This window comes from Cupressus sempervirens, chromosome 9 (assembly GCF_028749045.1).
Source record: "Cupressus sempervirens isolate cs-2001-9-10 chromosome 9, ASM2874904v1, whole genome shotgun sequence".
In the NCBI taxonomy this organism is placed as follows: domain Eukaryota; kingdom Viridiplantae; phylum Streptophyta; class Pinopsida; order Cupressales; family Cupressaceae; genus Cupressus; species Cupressus sempervirens.
The window spans coordinates 800,984,799-801,004,994 of NC_143126.1; positions in this window are offsets into that span (position 1 = coordinate 800,984,799).

A 20,196-nucleotide genomic window follows, 5' to 3' on the forward strand; every position below is an offset into this window, starting at 1 on the left:
ATGATAACATATGGAGTAATCTGATGTACCCCTCAAATATTTGAATACTCACTTAACTGTATCCCAATGTACCCATCTAGGATTAGCCATAAACTGACTCAAGACTCCCACTATTTGGGCAATGTCTAGTCTAGTACAGACCATAGCATACATAAGACTGCCAACTACACTAGCATAAGGTACTCTACTCATGTCCTCCACCTCACTAGGAGCTTTTGGACAATCATCTACAAATAACTTTGTTCCCACAAAAATAGGAACACATAGTGGTCTACAATCTGCCATGTTGAACCTGTCCAACACAGACTTCACATACTTACTCTGACTCAACCAAAGTTTTCTATTCGACTTGTCTCTACTAATTTCCATACCCAAGATGTACCTAGCTGCCCCAAGATCTTTCATCTCAAACTATTCTAACAACTAAGATTTAAAATCAAAAATCATACTCTTACCCTTCCCAAACAGCAACATATCATCAACATATAATGCAACAATAAGAAGGCAATCATTTTCAACTATGAAGTAAACACAATGATCTGATTTTGATCTTACAAATCCAATTGACAACACAAAGGCATCAAACCTAAGGTACCACATCCTAGGATATTTTTTCAAACCATATAGAGATTTCTTTAATTTTTAAACTAAGGATTCTTTATCTTTAACAATGTACTGCTCAGGCTGTGACATATAAATCTCTTCCTCAAAATCACCATGAAGGAAAGTTGTCTTCACATCCATCCGTTCTATCTCTAAATCCTAAGATGTAGCAAGATATAACAAAAATCTAATAGATGTCAACTTTGCAATAGGAGAGAATATTTCACCATAATCTATTCCCTCTACCTGTGAATACCCCTTTGCAACCAATCTAGCTTTGTACCTTTCAACACTGCCATCTGCACAAAATTTCTTCTTGAACACCCATTTACAGCCAACAAATTTTCTCCCTTTAGGAAAAGGTACAAGGTCCCAAGTTTTTTTTTTCTCTAATGAAGCCATCTCATCATCCATAGCCTCAATCTACGAACCTGCATCTTCCATGCCCAAAGCCTCTTTCATAGATCTAAGCTCATCAATGTTAGTAATCAAAGCAAAAGCACAAATGGAATCTAATGTAGAATAACCAAACCTTTCTGGTTTCTTTCTTTCTCTCATGGATCTCCTCAAGGGTTGTGGTTGAGGTTATTCTTCCTCTTCTTCTAAACTATCAGAGCTGCTAGAGCTCTCCTCATCATTAGACCCAACATGGTCCCTCTGTTCAGTCTTCTCATGGGTAGGAGGAAACTGAACAACATCTTTTTCCTTTTCTTTTTCATCTTGTTGTAGCACAATAGGAGAAGATGTTAGCTCTCTAAAAATAACATTTCTACTCTACAACACCTTACTAGTCACAGGATCCCAAAGCTTGTATCATTTCACACCAGCACTGTATCCGATGAAAATACATTTAATAGCTTTGTTTTCCAACTTAGATCTTTTCTCCTTTGGAACATGTTCATAAGCTTCACAACCAAAAACACAAAGATGTCTAATTGAAGGCTTCTTACCAGACCATACCTTCATGGGTGTCTTACCAACAAGGGCTGATGTAGGAGATCTGTTAACCAGATAGCAAGTAGTGGCCATAGCTTCAGCCCAAAACCTTTGTTCTAAACTAGCTCCACTAAGCATACTCCTAGCCTTCTCCATCAATGTCCTATTCATTTTTTCTACAACTCCATTTTTCTATGGGGTATAAGGAGTTATCTTATGCCTCTCGATACCTTGTTCTTTATAGAATTGTTCAAACTCTACTGAGAAAAACTCACCACCATTGTCAGTTCTCACACACTTAATCTTCTTACTAGTTTGATTCTCTACAAGGGCTTTAAATTCCTTGAATCAAATAAAGACTTGTGTCTTACTTTTAAGGAAATAAATCCATGTCCTTATACTGTAATCATTTATGAAAGATACAAAAAATACAGACTTGGAGATTGAAGGAACTTTTACAGGACCAAATACATTAGAATGAATAAGGTCCAAAACATTAGAAGATTTGTGAGAACTAGAGTAAAACTGAACACGATTTTTTTTACCATAGACAAAGTGTTCATAGAAGTTGAACTTGAGATTGCAATCATTTAACCCCTTAGTGAGATTTTTATTTTTTAGGGTTCTGAGATCCTTTTCACCAATGTGACCAAATCTCATATGCCACAACATTGTCTTTTCTGCAGGAAGCTTACCTTCCAAAGTGTTTGCATTGCCATCAGAACCAATAACCACATAATTCTTCATTGCTTGTTCAGATGGTGAGGATGAACAACTATTACATAGAGGAATACATGCATCTAGCTAAAATAAGGAACCTCTCCTAGTACCCCTTGCAAGCACTATCGATCCTCTCATCATCTTGCATCCTTCTTTCGAAAAAACAACTTGCACACCTACATCATTCAGCATACTTACAGATAATAGGTTTCGTGCCAAACCTAGAATGTGCATAACTCCATTGATTCTCTTTACTCATCCATTAGAAAATTTGATAGTGACCCTTTTGCATACAACTATCTTTAGGTGAGAATCATCACCCAAGTACACCTTTCCACCATCGAACTCTTCATATTTTGAGAACTAGTTTCGATGAGAGGTCATGTGAAAAGATGCACCCAAGTCAACCAACCACACATCATCAGATGCATGGGCTACCAAAGCTATGATGAATGCATCACCATCTTCTTGAGATCTTTTTGAAGCTGAATTTGAACCTTTCTTCTTCTTCTTTGGCTCTTTGCAATATTTACAAAAGTGCCAGGTTTATCACAGTTCCAACATTTTTCCTTGGACTTATTGGAAGTCTTTGACTTCCCCATGGGATTTGGATCTACCCTTATTTTCAGACTTATTGTCATTTTTCTTCCCTCTTTCCGTGGATCACCCATGAACAACAAGGGCTTCTTTTTTCAAAATGGAAGTCTTTCTCCACGTCTCCTCTTATAGCAGTGAAGACACCACATCATCCATTTTGAAAGTGACTAACATGCTTTTGAGAGCCATCACAAGATGGTCCCATGAATCTGGTAAAGAACACAAAAATTTGTAGCAATGATCCCCCTCCTCTAACTTGACACCAGCTAATGTCAACTATGGAGCTAGCAAATTAAATGCATTTAAATGATCTGTTAAGGATCCACCTTCCTCCATTCATAGAGAGTACAACTTCTTCCTTAGGAACAACTTGTTCACCAAAGATTTGGCCTGATACATGGCCACTAGTATTTCCCACAAACTATATGCAATTTTCTCATCTAGAACATTCAGAAGAACTACATCAGTTAAACAGAGTCTTATGAGACCCTTAGCTTTATGATCTTTGATATCCAAATCAAATTGAGCTATAGTTGCTAATCTTGTAGCACTTGAAGTCACTTCCCATAGGTCACGATTTTCCAACATGTCTTCCATCTTGAGTTTCCACAACTCAAAATTAGTGCCATTAAATTTCTCCACCTCCATTCTTCCATATGATGAACTCGCCATCTCAATCTACAAATAAGATTTAGGATGCTCTGCATAAGACTCCCACTCAACTTGAGATTAGCTCAAAAAACCCTACCCAACAACTAGGATCAAAAGTTGTGCAAGCTCTGATACCACTTGGAAGGAAACCCAGGTGTGGAAACTGCTTCCTACACTAATCTCTTAAGAGAAGTATGGTGCAAATCCTATTAAAATCTTTTACACTTACAAATTCAATATCATGTAAACAACAATATTTCAGCCAACCAAGCATAAAGAAAATAGATAGAGAAAGAAACACATAACACAAAGATTTTCTGGTGGGGAAAAACCTTTCGGTAAAACAACCCCACCCCTCCAAAACTTGCACAATGTATTATCTTCAACACAAGGTTACAATACACTTGCAATGCAAGTTCAATAGCGATGACAGAAGACTCCAGTAGCAACCCACAGTACCAATAATACACTTTCTCGCATCCCACCTCTTCGCAACCCTAAAAATTCTTATAACATGTGCTTCACTTTTATTAGTTGCCACATGCCTTCACCAGTCATTGAATCTTCGTGACATAGCTTGTATGTTTCATAGGAATTTGTCATAACCATTTTAGCGATAATCTCCTTATACACAGTTCAAGATGTCAACACATCAACATTATTTGCAAGAAATACATTTTACAAAAAAAGTAATAAGAATAGGAATTATCCAAGGTTGAGACACCTTATTCCTAACAATGACTATTTTTTTCATTAATGTCAACATAGCATGGTTTCTGTAAAGATTGGCTGACTGGAAGACAAAGATCTTAATGGCATAGACAATAGTTTGATTGTTTGGTGATATGTAATCATGGACACATTCTTCATTGTGTTGCTAATATAGTCAGATAGATTTCTTGATGGTTTTCATTTATGGAAACATGTATTCAACATTTCATTTATGCATTTAGAGATAGAAAATTGTCTAAGTATTAGACAGTTTGTAGTAGTGCATAGAAAAAATCTTAAGAGTATGGATGATTCATCGAGAGTTAGCTTACGCACAATTAAATGAAGCTTCATGACACTTTCACGATGATGTGATTAAGTGTGTAGATGTGTACGATCAATTTGATGCAAGTTATGATTAAAATAACAGTGTGGGTACTTAACAGAGCATATCAATTTTTAGATTTGTATGGCCTTAGGAATTATTTTGGTTATAAAATAACTGCTAAGTTATGATGAGACAAATTTATGGACATTATTTTATATTATGTCAAATGTTTGAACACATGAAGGTCGACGAAGAAGACTTTTTATGATTGTGCAAGGTATAAGTAAAGATCTTATATTGTGTAGTTAGTGTGAAGCTGTGAGATGTTGTAGTTTTCATGTGAGCTATTATTCAAGCCTTATGTGATGCAAGATCTCATGTTTGATCAGAGCATGTGCTAGTTATAGCAATAAAGAAAGTATTGTATGTATACGTATCTTGTGAGCAACTAAATTTTATTATTGCATGTTAGGGTAGTGGGCTCTTCTTGCACACATTGCATTTTTTCTACCAACTCCTAATAGGGTTGAGGCTTCTAACAAGGCCTAGTCTCCTAACAGGGACTTGAGACACTATATGCATTTCATAGATTCCTTATAGGGTAAATATCCTTAACATGATCCTATTTTTTAGTTAATCATCTAGTTGATATCATCCCCATCAAAGGTTTCCCTTGGCTAGGGTTTCCCTAGTGTAGACACCTAAAATTGTCAAAATACCCCTTTTCTTGACCAATTAAATAGATATTTATTATTTATTTAATTGTAGCCTTAGCCCACCTTTAATTTAATAAATTTACATTTATTTAATTACATTCATCTTTCCTTGGTTTAAATAAATTTAGGTTTATTTAATCATAGCCTATTTCCTCTCATCCCACTTGCATCTTAACCCATTCACTTTAATTAAGTAAATTACTTTGTTTACTTTATTAATCCTTTATTAATCCCACTTGGAATTAAATATTAAATCTAATCCTATTTGAGCACATGGCTCCTAACTTTAACCCTCACCTAACCTCACTTTCCTAACCTAACCCATCCTTCTAAACCTACCCACTACTTAATCCCACTTACCTTTTCCTAATCACCTTGCTAATCCCCTTTTAATCCTAAGTGTGTGCTCGAGCACACATGTGTCAGGAACACTCACACTTCCCACACCCCTCACACTTCTCACACCTCTTACACCTTTGTCCCCCTTCACATGAGAATCAAGATGTCTCACACATGTGTGAGAAACCATGCTTCTCACACCTCTTACACCTATCATTGACCTATCACATCAAATTTTTCTCACACATGTGTGAGCATCTTTCCCCCTTTTGAATGGTCAAAAACCCTAATCCACATGGAGTCCACTTGGCCTCCACCTCATGGACACCTCATTAATCCTAAGAGATCCTAGCCTTTCATTTTTCATTGAATCTCAATAATCCATTTCATCTCATTTCCTATAAAATGAGATCCCTCTCCTCATCTCCATAAGCACTATCTAGCCCATTGTTATGTTGCAAGATTTGTGAGAAACCACATCCCACAACAATGAAATCATCAACCACTTGGTGATTTTATGAGGTTTTCATTAGCGCTATTTTGAATGGTTTAAGCTCTTTTGATTTCATGTCATCATCATTTACATGTTGTCTTTCATATTTGAGGTTTGCATGAATATTTAGGAATAGGTTTTAGTTGATTATTGTTTATTCTGTTGTTACATTTTTATACAACACACCTAGTTAACAAATAATGGTGTTATGAGTTATCTATGTGCATGGTTATATTTATTATTTAGCATTTTTGGTTTACTTTCACATGTGAGTTATAAAGTAATTAACACTATATAGTTATGGGCCAAAGTTTGTAGAATATTGATTCACCACCCCCTCACCCCCCCCCCCCCAGTATTATGTATTTCTAACAATTGGTATCAGAGCACAATTACTTTGAAAAGGCTTAATAGCTTAAGTGAGACCCTAGTGAATATGGAATATTTGAAGAAGAATCTTGAAGAAACTCTTGAGTAGATTGACCTTCTTATAGAAGAAAGATACACCTTGAAAGATAGATACAAAGATGCAAAAGTGTATATTGGCAAACTAAAAGATGAGATTGATGATCTGAAATCTAGTAAGGAACCAATTACACAAACTAGTGACAATGATGAAGTAGGAGATCTTCAAGAGTAAAATGAGATCTTGAAACATGAACTCAATATAGTTGAGCTTAAGTTAAGTCTTTCAAAAAATGGTGGCATTAGTGAACCACGTCTGAAAATTGAGAATTCAAATCTTAGATCCTAGTTAAGTCAAGTTACATCTGAAATAGATACTATCAAGATTGAACATGTTGAGTTAGAGAAATACAACATTATTGTGAATGGAGAATTAACACAAGCTAATCAATAGTTAGAGAAACTTTATTCCAATAGTGAAAAGATAGATCAACAAATATTTCATCAGAGACCTTCATATTGAAGGATTTGATCAATACAAATCCAAAAAGCCCTCAAACACCTTGTTAAAAATGCTCTAGAATAATTGAGAGTGGGGGTGAATCAGTTATTCAAGGTCCAAATGTCCTAATAAAACTTTTTCACCAAGTGAGACCATTAAACTATTCATGCATCCAAGCTTAAACTTTCCTACTTAGCAAGTTACTATAAAAATATACATGCAAAAATAACACATGATGAATCAACACATAACACAGTAATTTATGTGGAAACCCAATTTGGGAAAAACCACCAATAACATGCAACTCAATTCTCACTCTTCTGAAGTGATGCCCTATTAAAGGCTACAACACATTGTTAAATGTGACCTGGTTAAAGGATTTCAACCACCCTATTAGAAGTGGGCCTAGTTAGAGGATTTTAGAATATTCACTTGGAATGCCACCTTGTTAAAGGATTTATAAATGGTTGTTAAACTAACCTAAGTCCATAGGATTTTACCCTAACTGATACAATTGTTAGAGAGTAATGAAAAGGGCTTTTGACTTAATACAACTCACAACTTAACTTGTATATTTTAGACCTCGATTCATCTCACACATTTGCCTAGTTTTTAGTCTCTACAGCTCTAACAGCTTGCCCTCCTTTCAAGCTTCATCTCCTTGTGTATCCATGATTGATGTACCAATGCAATCTCCTATATGGACACTTATCAAAGGAGAGTCTCTATTCTTTGTTCTTCCTACTCGATGCCTTCTCTTTGACACCCTTCAACAACTTCACAACTTGGCAACTCAGTAACTCTTGCTTCGTCACCCATGACTCCTTAAATAAAAGTCTAGAATACTCTTCCCACTTGAATCTTCCTGCTCTTAATTTCAGTTCGAATGGATTAGGTAGGATTCAATGAATCTACCCCTTATCTTGTTCCTCCTAGAAAAATCATGAAGAATCTCCTAAATTCACTCAAAAATGGTTTACCTAAAATTTTGTGCCTCTAGCTCATCATCTGTATCTTCCGTCTAGTTCACAAAATTCATGGTAACAAACTTGTCAGCTTAGATATGGTGAATCTTTGACTTTTCAAATAGTGTAGTAGCTCAACACTATTGAAATTTGGGTGCTCATCACATATAGTGTTACTTGGCACCAACAATAGTTGACTGATGCTTGACATCTACTGTGGATTCACTTAGCATCAACTAAATTTTACTGATGCTTGGCACTTATTATGTGCTTAGCACTTGAGCTTGCTTGGCTCCTTTTGTTTCACTCGAAACACACTAGATTTTGCATTTTCTTGGCACTTACTAAAAATATGCTTGGCATGAACTAGCTTGCTCGGTATCCACTAATGAAATTAGTCAAGCTTTGTAGATAGCTTTGTTACAACTTATCCTTCTAGAGTTTCTAAGTGTAGCTAACATTTGTATCTTTAGGTATACTATCAATTCATCATTTTATCATTGTCTTAACTAATCCTTGCACTTCATTACAAAACTATAACTCAACCTTTCCCTTAGGTTCTTTCGTTGCATCTCACTAATTAAATCCTCTTCATCAATAAACTAAGTGATAGTACTTGGATCTTATAAGCAATTTTCATTCCAAAAAATATTAGGTTTGACATTAGTGACAAAACAATGATTGAAAATATTCTTTATCAATAATATCCCTCTTTGCAAACAATTTTTTTCTTCAATAATGATCTTTTCAATCAGATTTCAAACAATCTCCATCTTTGGCATTGATGGCAAACCAAACTAATAAACCAAGTTATCAAAATGCTAACTAGGTTAAAACAGTAAATCAAATGCCAAAAAGAAATTTTGTTACCATTTCTATTTTCATTAGCTTCCATATCTCCCTCTGTGCTGATACATTGTCTTCTCCTCTTTTCTCTACTCTCTCTCTGCTTGATGTTTGGATGCACTATTTTCTCCCTCTAAGCTGCTATTTTCTTTTCTCCTTCTTTTCTACTATTGTTCTACTATCTATCCCTCTTATAGTTTGATCCTTTAAACTTTCTAATTCTCCCTCTAAACTCGCTACTTCTCCCTCTATGCATCGGTTCTCCCTCTACATGTATTGATCAGTTTCTGCTATTCTAGTATCATCTCTTTCTTTTGACTAGTTTAGCTCATTCTCCCTTTATCCATTTAATTACATAGATTTTATTAGTTTCTCATTTGATTCTATAGATTTTGATTAGTTTCTTCTATTTCTCCCTTTTTGACAACAATGCCAAAGACATATTATTTTAGCATCTTATCATGCAAGTGTAGCATTTGCAGGTGATCAATTTCTGTTATTTCTCCCTTTATCATGTTGCTTGTGACTTATTTGGTATTTCAATACTTTGATGCATCCTCTGCATCAATTTGTAACATTTCAACAATCAACTCATTTGATGTAGGGCATTCTTATTTTTGCTCAAATAGCCTTGGATAGAGGTATCACCCCTAACTTACCTTTAAGATATTCAAATGCATCCTTAGGTAATGCTTTTGTGAAGATGTTAGCAATTTGTTCTTTTTAACTCACATATTCCATCCTCACTTGCTTGTCTTCCACCAATTTTCTTACATAGTGATACTTAATTGCAATGTGCTTTATTTTGGCATGCATCACAGCATTCTTTGATATGTTGATGGAACTTGTGTTATCACAATATAGTATCACAGGTTTAGTTACCTCTTCCTTCATATCTTGCAATAGGTTCTTGATCCATACAATATTGGTGTAGTTGATAGTAACAACAACATACTCAGCTTCTGCTATAGACTGTGAGGTACAACTTTGGATTTTGCTAGTCCAAGTGACTAGTCTTTTACCTAAGAAAAGTGCTCCTCCACTAGTGCTTTTTCTACCATCAATATTACTTCCTTAATCTGCATCAATGTAGGCTTTCAACTCAAAATTTTCACTCCTCTTGTAGTATAATTCAAAGTCATCAGTTCCTTTTAGGTACCTCAATATTCTTTTTACTACCATAAGATGATTTTCTCTTGGGTTTGCAAAAAATCTTGCCATTATTCCAATAGTTAATACAATGTCTATTTTGCTATGCACAACATATTGTAACTTTCTAATCATTGATTTATACATTGTCTGATTTACTTCAGCTAACTCATCATTCTTAGATAACTTATGCCCTATTACCATTGGTATATTGCCTAGTTTTAAATCTTCTAAGCCAAATGTCTTGAGTATCTCCTTGATATATTTTGATTGGGTCACAAATATGTCATTTTTTAGTTGATGTACTTGCAATCCAAAAAAGAATTTGATTTCTTCAAACATTGACATCTCAAACTCATGTTTCATTTGATTAGAAAAGTCTTTGCATAGGACATATTTTCCTCCAAATATTATATCATCAACAAAGATTTTAGATATCAAAATATCTTTTCCTTTTTATGCCTTGATATACAATTTGTTGTTATTATCTATTCTCTCCAATCCTATCTTCACAAGATATTTGTACAGTCTCTCATACCATGCTCTAGGTGCTTGCTTCAAACCATAGAGTGTTTTATGCAGTTTTCAAACCATATCTTTGTTGTTTTCATCAACAAATCCCTCTGGTTGTTCTATGTAGACTTCCTCTTGCACTATGCCATTCAAAAAAATAGACTTTACATCCATTTGGTAGACTTTAAAACCTTTGTAAGTAGCATATGCAAGTAGTGTTCTTACTCCTTCCATCCTTGCAATAGGGGCAAATGTTTCCCATAGTCTAGTCCTTCTTCTTGTGAATAACCTTTGCAGACTAGTCTAGCCTTATTTCTTGTGATCTCACCATTCTTATCTAGCTTGTTCCTAAACACCCATTTGGTACCAATCACATTTTTATCAACTGGTCTTGGAACTAAGGTCCAAATTTTTCACTTCTCTATCTAATCTATCTCTTCTTCCATAGCTTTATGGAAATTATCATCTTGCAGTGCATCTTTCACTATTTTGCGTTCAATCTTGCCCAGCAAACATGATTCATTCCTTAGTTTATTTCTTGTCATTGGTCTAGCTTCCTTGTCACTAGTGATTTATTTTGTAGGGTGATGTCTTCTCACATACTTGGATAACCTTGGTTTTGTCTTCATTTCCAAGTTTGGTCTTTCAACTTCAGAGTCACTATGCACATTTCTTTTAGATATTTCTTCATCTCTTACATGTGTACTAATTCCTGAATCAAAATGTGTATTATCTTGATTCTACACCTCATATTCTAAATGTAGCTTGGCATTCACTAGTTGTGACTCAGCTAATACTACAACTTGTTGATTTCTAACTTGATTGGCAGCTTCTTCTTCAGTAGGCATTCCTTCATAGAAGTATACAAAAGATCTACACTCTTTTGGTTTCTTGGTTTTATCAAGTTGAACTTCTACATGCTCATATAAATTTACATTTGCACTCTCCACAATCTTGTTAGTGTTAGTATTCAAACACTTATATGCTTTACTTCTAGTGGAGTATCCAAAGAATATGCCTTCATTACTCTTTGCATCAAACTTCCTATTTCTAGAATCTTTAAGAATATAGTATCTACAAAAAAATACTTTGAAATGTTTTACATTGGATGAGTGACCATACCATAACTCAAAAGGTATTGCATTTGTACCTTTCTTGACTTGTACTTGATTCAGGGTCTAGATAGTTGTACTTATAGCTTCTCTCCAATACTTTAGAGCAACATTTTTCTCCATCATTAATATTCTAACATAGTCTATTATTGATCTATTCCTTCTTTTTACAATGTTATTTTGAGGTGGAGTTTTTTGTGCTGATGTTTTCCTTTTAATTCCTTTGTCATTGCAAAATATCTCAAATTCTTTTGATGTAAACTCTCCTTCTCTATCTAATCTTAGGCACTTCAGACTCTTTCAGATTTCCTTCTCAACTCTAGCCAAATACCATTTGAACATTTGAAATGCATCAAATTTTTTCTTTAAAAACATGGTAGTCATCAACAAATACCATTACATATCTATCTACTTTTTAGCTTTTCACTCCTATTGGGCCACATAAATCAGTATGCACTAACTCTAGTACTTCTTTGGAAGTGTAGGTTTTTCCTTTGAAACTTGGGTTGGTAATCTTTTCTAGTTGACATTGTTTGCACATTGTATTTTTAGGCTTCTTTAGCTTAGGCAAGCCTCTGACTTTCTTCATTTTGCTGATGCTAATCAAATTATCAAATTTGACATGACATAGCCTTTTATGCCCTAGCCACACATCATCAAATCTAACAATAAGACAAGTTGCATCTTCCATATCTAGGTAAAATAGATTACTCCTAGTTTGGTCTCCTTTTCCTATCAGATTTCCATTAGTTTCATAGATTTTGGCATTTTGTTTGCAACCTATATTGCCTAATTGTGACACACTCAACAAATTATAGTTCAATCCTTTAACATAGTATGCATTATCACATGAAATTGTCTCTATAAGTTTAATGGAACCTTTTCCTTTTATTAGACATGGAGCATCATTTCCAAATCTAACACTATTTCCATCATACTGAGTAAAGGTAATAAACTTACTTTTGTCTCCTATCATTTAATGTGAGCATCCACCATCTATTATTCTTTTTTCATTCTTGTTCACATAGGTTACCAGTGATGTTGCCTCATCTTCATCTGACTCATCCTTCATGGCTACATAGACTACCTCATCATCATTTTCATCAGAATCCTCTTCTTCAACAATATAGCACTTTTTGCCTTTGTCTTTGTAATCTCTATTATTATCTTCTCTAAAGTTCTTTTTCTGTGTGCTTCTTGTAGAAATATGTCCTACTTCATTGCAATTAAAATATATGATAGGTAGCTTACCTTTGAATTTACCTTTACTTATACGAAATCTTCTGGCCAGTAGTGCTTCCAATTATTTCACATCTCCATTTGTGCTCCTATCACTAGAAGCATACTTTACCTTTTTCTTCTTCTTCTTTGGTTTTGCCTCCTTAATATATTTCATTGATTGCTTGGTGTTGTAAGCAGATTCAAGATTCTCAAGTCTATAGTTGTCAAAGTTGGACAACTCAAATGTAGTGAGTCTTCCCACCATACCTTTAAGAGTTAGTTGGTTTCCTAGTACACATCTTAATTCTTGTATGACTGAAACTCTAATAGCATAGATGGGGAGCAAGGTTCTTAAGAATTTTCTATTAATATTTTCATCATCTAAATGACCACCCAAACTTCTTATTGCACTTACTACTTCTTTCATTCTAGAGGAATATTGAGTAGAATTCTCACCTTCCTCCATTTTCATGTCATCAAACTTTCCTCTAAGACTTTCTCTTTTTGCTCTTTGAACATTCTGATCTCCTCCATAAATATTAGTCAAGGCTTTCCACATCTCGAATGTAGAGTCACATCCCTTGATGTCATCAAATTCAGCATACTTGAGGGTAGAGGCAATCTCCAACATTGCCTTATTGTGCTCCTTCTTTTTCTTCATATCTTCTACAGTGGGTCTATTTGGATCAACATGTTCTACTTCAATTCAGGTTTGCATCGTCACTTATTGATCCAAGGTGTAGCTTCATTAACCTTTTCCATGCAGTGAAGTTATCTTTGTTAATCTTGGGAACTTCTCTCTTAGACATCTTGATCTTCCTACTTCTAGTACCTTTAAACCAAATTAGCAGATGTCTTTGATACCAAATATTAGAAATGATTTAGAATAATTAAGGGGGGGGGGGGGGGGGGGGCGTGAATTAGTTATTCAAGGTCCAAATGTCCTAATAAAACTTTTTCATCAAGTTATCCCATCAAACTATTCATGCATCCAAGCTTAAACTTTCCTACTTAGCAAGTTCCTATAAAAATTTACATGCAAAAATAACACATGAAGAATCAACACATAACACAGTGATTTATGCGAAAACTCAATTTGGAAAAAACCCTAAGTAACATGCTACTTAATTCTCACTCTTTTGAAGTGATGCCCTATGAAAGTCCTGCCCTATTAAAGGTTACAACACAATATTAAATGTGAACTAGTTAAAGGATTTCAACCACCCTATTAGAAGTGGGCTTGGTTAGAGGACTTTAGAACATTCACTTGGAATGCCACCCTATTAAAAGATTTACAAATGGTTGTTAAACCAACCTAAGTCCATAGGATTTTACCCTAATTGATACAATTGTTAGAGAGTAACAACAAGGGCTTTTAACTTGATACAACTCACAACTTAACTTGCAGATTTTAAATCTTGATTCAGCTCATACATTTTCTTGGTTTTCAATCTCTGTAGCTCTAAAAACTTGTCCTTCTTTCAAGCTTTATCTCCATGAGTCTCCATGTTTGATGTACCAATGAAATCTCCTATATGGCCACTTATCAAAGTGGAGTCTCTAGACTCTATTATTTCTACTCGATGCTATCTCCTTGACACCCTTCAACAACTTCACAACTTGGCAACTCAGCAACTCTTGCTTCTTGACCTGTGACTCCATAAATAGAAGTCTAGAATACTCTTCCCACTCAAATATTCTTGCTTTTAATTTTAGTTCGAATGGATTAGGTAGGATTCAATGAACCTACCCCTTATCTTGTTCCTTCTAGAAACATCATGAAGAATCCTCCTGAATTTGGTAAAAAATGGTTTACCTAAAATTATGTGCCTCCAGCTCATCATCCTTATCCTCCATCCGGTTCACAAAATTCAAGGTAACTAATTTGTCAACTCAGATCTGGTGAATCTTTGACTTTTCAAATAATGCAATAGCTCGGCACTATTGAAATTTTGGTGCTCGACACATACTGTATTACTCAGCACCAACTATGTTTTATTAATGCTTGGCATCTATTATGGATTCACTTAGCATCAACTAAATATTTTTTTTGCTTCACACCTATTATGTGCTTGGCACTTGAGCTTGCTTGGGTCCTTCTATTTCACTTGGCACACACTAGATTTTGCATTTGCTCAACACTTACTAAAAATTTTCTCAGCATGAACTAGCTTGCTTGGCATCCACTAATGAACTTAGTCAAGCTTTGCAGATAGCTTTGTTACAACTTATCCTTCCAGAGTTTCTAAGTGTAGCCAACATCTGTATCTTCAGGTATACTATCAATTCATCATTTTATCATTGTCTTAACTCGTCCTTGCACTTCATTACAAAACCATAACTCAACCTTTCCCTTAGGTGCTTTTGTTACATCTCATTGATTAAATCCTCTTCATCAATCAACTAAGTGATAGTAGTTGGATCTTATAAGACATTGTCATTCTAGCAAATAGCAGGTTTGACATTAGTGACAAAAAAATTATTGAAAACATTCTTTATCAACAATCTCCCTCTTTGCAAACAATCTTCTTTCTTCAATAATGATCTTTTCAATCAGATTTCCAACACACTTGTATGTAAAAAACCTATCATAGAAGAAAAAAACAAGAGAAGGCAAGGGTTTTGCTCTAAAAATTATGCAAATGCATTCTTAGAAATGAAAGAGATAAAAAATAATTACAAAATATTGATCCATATAAAAGGAGGTCGATACTCGAAAGGGTAACCTAAAACGGAAAAGTTATTTAATAATTACTAATTAATTATTAAATAGAGATGCAAAAGGTGCATAAAGTAAAACTTAAGAAGGGAATAAAGAGAATTTAATAAATGAAATTAAATTAACACTTTACTCTAAAACCCCCTTAAGATGAGCAAAAATGAAACTAAAGCAATGCAAAAAGAGCAAGGAAACTATAATGCAATGCTGAAAGCAAACTTGGGTCCTAACAACAAGGCCTAATGAGGTACCCAATCACAACTAAATCTCTATGAAATAGAAAAATGGAGAAAACCCAATGGGTAAAACTCTACCTCAAAAAGAGATTGTAGAAAAAAGAAGGAAGGACTCATCATTGAGACCCCCCAAGGACAACTTCCTTCACCCCAAGCATAGAGTGTAGCTGAAGATACCACGGGTTTACAAAAGTTTTAATGAAGATGTTTGCAACCTTCTCAACAATAAGAATATACTCCAAGCTCAAGGGGCCATCCTAAATGAGATACCTAATAAAATTCATGTGAAGCTCGATGTGCTTGGTCCATTGATGCTTAATTGGGCTACATGAAATGTGTATAACACTTTGATTGTCACACCACAAAAAGGTGGGACTATTAGGAGAAAATTCAAACTCTATCATTAACTATCAAATCCACAAAACCTCATAACTAGCCAATATAGCTACCCTATATTCTACCTATGTAGATGATAATGTGTGAACATGTTGCTTCTTGCAAGACCATGTGATAGGACTAGAAGTAGACTTATGATAATCTATATCACAAGTCCAATTTGAACTTGTGAAAACAACAATGTTAGGATCCCCTAATGTGTAGTGAATTCCATAGCATGTTGTACCTATAATATACCTCAAGATACATTTGGATGCTTTCCAATGACTCTCATGAGCATCATGGGAGAATCAAGAGACAATTCCAACCACAAAGGAAATATTAGAGGTGTGTGTGTAAGGTACAAAAAACTACCCACAAGTTGTCTTTATAGAGTAGAATCCACTGTAGGAGTAGAGAAAGTTGTAGATAAAACAACAACTAACAAAAAAGTTGTGGGCGTAGGCTTACAATCAAGAATTTTGAGTCCCTAAAGTATATCAAGAGCATATTTCTACTAGAATATGGCTATCCCATTTGAAGACTAAATAACTTGTAGGCATAGAAAATAGTATAAAAGTCCAAGATTTTTCATCTCAAACTACTCTCTCAATGCTTGCTAAACACCTTGTATCATGGAAACTAAGCTTCCTATGATGATGAGGTCATCAACATAAAGCACAAGTATTAATAAGTCAACCCCATGACATTGAATGTAAAATGTATGGTTAGAATGACACTAAGTGAACTATGAAGCAAGCAAGAAGGAATCCATCTTCTCATACCAAGCCCTAGGGACCTATTTTAGACCATATAAAGACCTCTGAAGGTTGCATACCAATGAATATTCCTACACAAAACTATGAGGTTTCTCTTTATAGATCTCCTCATTAAGGTCTCCATGTAGAAAAGCACTCTTTACATCCATCTAAAAACCTATCCATCCCTATGAAGCTTCTAGAGAGAGAACAAGGTGAATAGAATTCATCTTGGAAATAGGGGTAAAGGTCTCAAAGTAATAAATACCCTCAACCTATCAAAAACCCTTTGCAACAAGACATGTTGTGTACCTATCAATAGAACCATCTACAACATATTTGGTATGTCACACCCAATGGCACCGAACCAACTTTTTTCCCTTTGGAAGAGGATGAAGATCCCATGTGTGGTTCTTCATCAAAGAAGAGTACTCCTCATCCATAGTCCTATCCCACTCTAAGTGTCTTGTTTCCTATGAAAAACTTTGAGGATCATCTAAAATAGCATGACTTAAAAGGCCACTACCTACAGTCTGAGAATGAGTACAACGAGCATCTGTAGGATCACCTACCAAAGGTCTAATTACATCAATAGTATCACAATCCCACTTGGGCACTCATTGAAAATCTAGTGGAGGTGGTGAAGGGGCATCAATATCAGGATCTTCCTCAAAGGATGCATAATCCTATAGAGGACTAGAGGAAGTATTGGGTAGTGAGGAGGAATCTAAAGATGGAGGATCCATTAGAGGATAATGCTCATCAAACTGAGCATCTCACTAAAATAAGACATCTCTAGAATTAGGATCAAACAACATGTACATCTTCACATCCTTATAGTACCCAAAAAAAATGAGTGGTCATCTCTTCTTCTCCATAGCTTTCCATTGAGTATCTAGAATAAATGTTCAAGCCTCACTACCAAAAATGTAGAAGGTAGAAACATTGGGCTTGACATGAGTCCAAGCCTCTTCATGAGTCAAGTTTTGCAATGCCTTGTGAGGCATCTCATTCTAAATATAATTGGCATAATTGATACCCTAAATCTAGAATGAAGAACTCATAGCATGAGAGTGTATCATACAATTGGTCATCTCTCATAATGTCTCATTCTTTCTCTCTACAACCCCATTCTAATGAGGTGTATGGGGAATAGAGTACTAACGTTGTAAACCATGCTTAGTGCAAAAATCTCCAAAAGATTGATTCACATATTCCCCCCCATTGTCAATACATATACAACTAACTGAAAGACCATACTACTTCTCCACAAATGTCTTAAAATTTTGAAATGAATCAATAAAAATCAAACTTGTACTTCAAAAAGTACACCCATCTATTTCTAGAGAAGTCATCAATGAAGGTGTGCACATATTGAGCTATAAAAAATGATGGTGTGGGAAATGGCATAATATCATTGTGTATCAACTCTAATGGTGCCTTAGCATGTGTGGATCTACCTACTGAAAAACGATCTCTACAATGCTTTCCAAGTGCACAACCTTGACACACAACATCAGTACAAGAGACCTAAGGTAACCAAATCACTAGCTCTTGTGTACTCATCTATTGTAGATATCTATAGTTGACATGGCCAAAATTCTCATGCAAAATATTTCTTACTATGTTTGCATGAGAAATGAGAGAAACATATGTAGAATGAAAGCTCTCAAAGATAGATGGAGGTTTGTAGAAATGGTCAAAACTAAGAGAACATCTTTTAGTGAACCACCTTCTAAAGATATAGTTCCTGACCCTATAACTAAAAGATGAGAAGAATCACCAACTAAAATCTATGTAGTAATACTTTGAGCAAGTGAGATAAACAAATCAGGTGAGTGTTTCATATGATGGGAAGCTCCATAATCAAGAATCCAAGAAGCTATAGAAGACAATTTTCATGTAGCAAGAGCATGTCCTTTCCCTATAGGTGGAGGTGGAGGCTTCAAAGAAGCCATACTAGAATGCTGCATGGCCTCCTCTAATGCCTTGAGACATTTCCAACACATGGAAACTAGATATCCTTCCTTGCCACAAAAACTACAAGGTTCACCTGAGTACTTCTTAGTCTTGGAGGAAGAATCACGAGACTTAGAAGTATTACCCTTCTAAGAGGGCTTACAAGCATCTGATTTGGGAGAAGGCTTGGAGGAACTCTCACTACCAACTACATTTGACTTATGCTTCAATTTCTACTTTGGCTTTCTTTTAGATGTCTAAGCTACAAATGCCTTCATATTAGTACCATTCATAATATCGAAATATGAAATATTTGACTGCTCTCTAGTCAAACGATCACAAAAGACCTCAAAAGTAGGCATAACAAATATATTCCCCAAAGCATCTTTGGTGGAATAGAATGAGGAAGAAAATATCTAAAAATTCCTTCGAAGCTTAGAGAGAATCAAATAGATGCACTCAACATCAGTCTTCATCTTTCCACAACCCTACAACATAGATCTCTATTGATTAAACTTCACCAAGAAGTCATCAATAGTTGGAAAGGAATCTAGCACAAGTGAGGTAAGCTCTACCTCTATCTAAAGTGCCCTGAACTCATTCACAGTACCAAACAAATCATGAAGCTTGGTCCACATTGCTAGAGAAGTATTGCACCCATTTAAATGAAACTATAGACTATATGACACCTGTAATTCAACCAATCCAATTGCCTCATCTATTTTGTTTTGATGTTGCATGATCTCATAATGCGTCTAGAAAGTAGGCTACATGGCATCTAGGCATGACCACAACCCTTTTGACTAGAGAAACCAACTCATCGAGGTCTTCCAAGTATGGTAATTGTGAGGAGTCAAAAGTTCTAGAGAAGAAGAGGTCTCAATTATTGTTTTAGAAAAGTTTTTTCAAATTTTCTTATATACTGATATAATAACAAAAAATAATATAAAAATGCCCCCCATAATGCAATAAATCGAACCCCATCTTACAAATAGATTGCATAAATGAGAGAAGAGAAAAAAGGCTTCAGATATTAATCAAAAATAATTGGTATAAAATACTAGTGAAATGACAAAGAATCTAGAAAGTGCTCGAGAAGAGATTTTTAGCACTTTTTTCAAAAATGAAAATAGAGCTATAATGAAGAAGTTATGCCCCCTTGAAGATAGAAGTCATCAAAAAAATTCAAGTACCAAAATAGGTATCAATCTAGAAAAAATCCAAAAAATTCCTTCTCCATTGTCTCTATCTTTGAACCAACTTTTTGGCACTTTTTTAAGATCGAAAAAAGATGACTATATGCTCAAGATATCAAGAAAAAATTGATAGGGCCCCTAGAAGA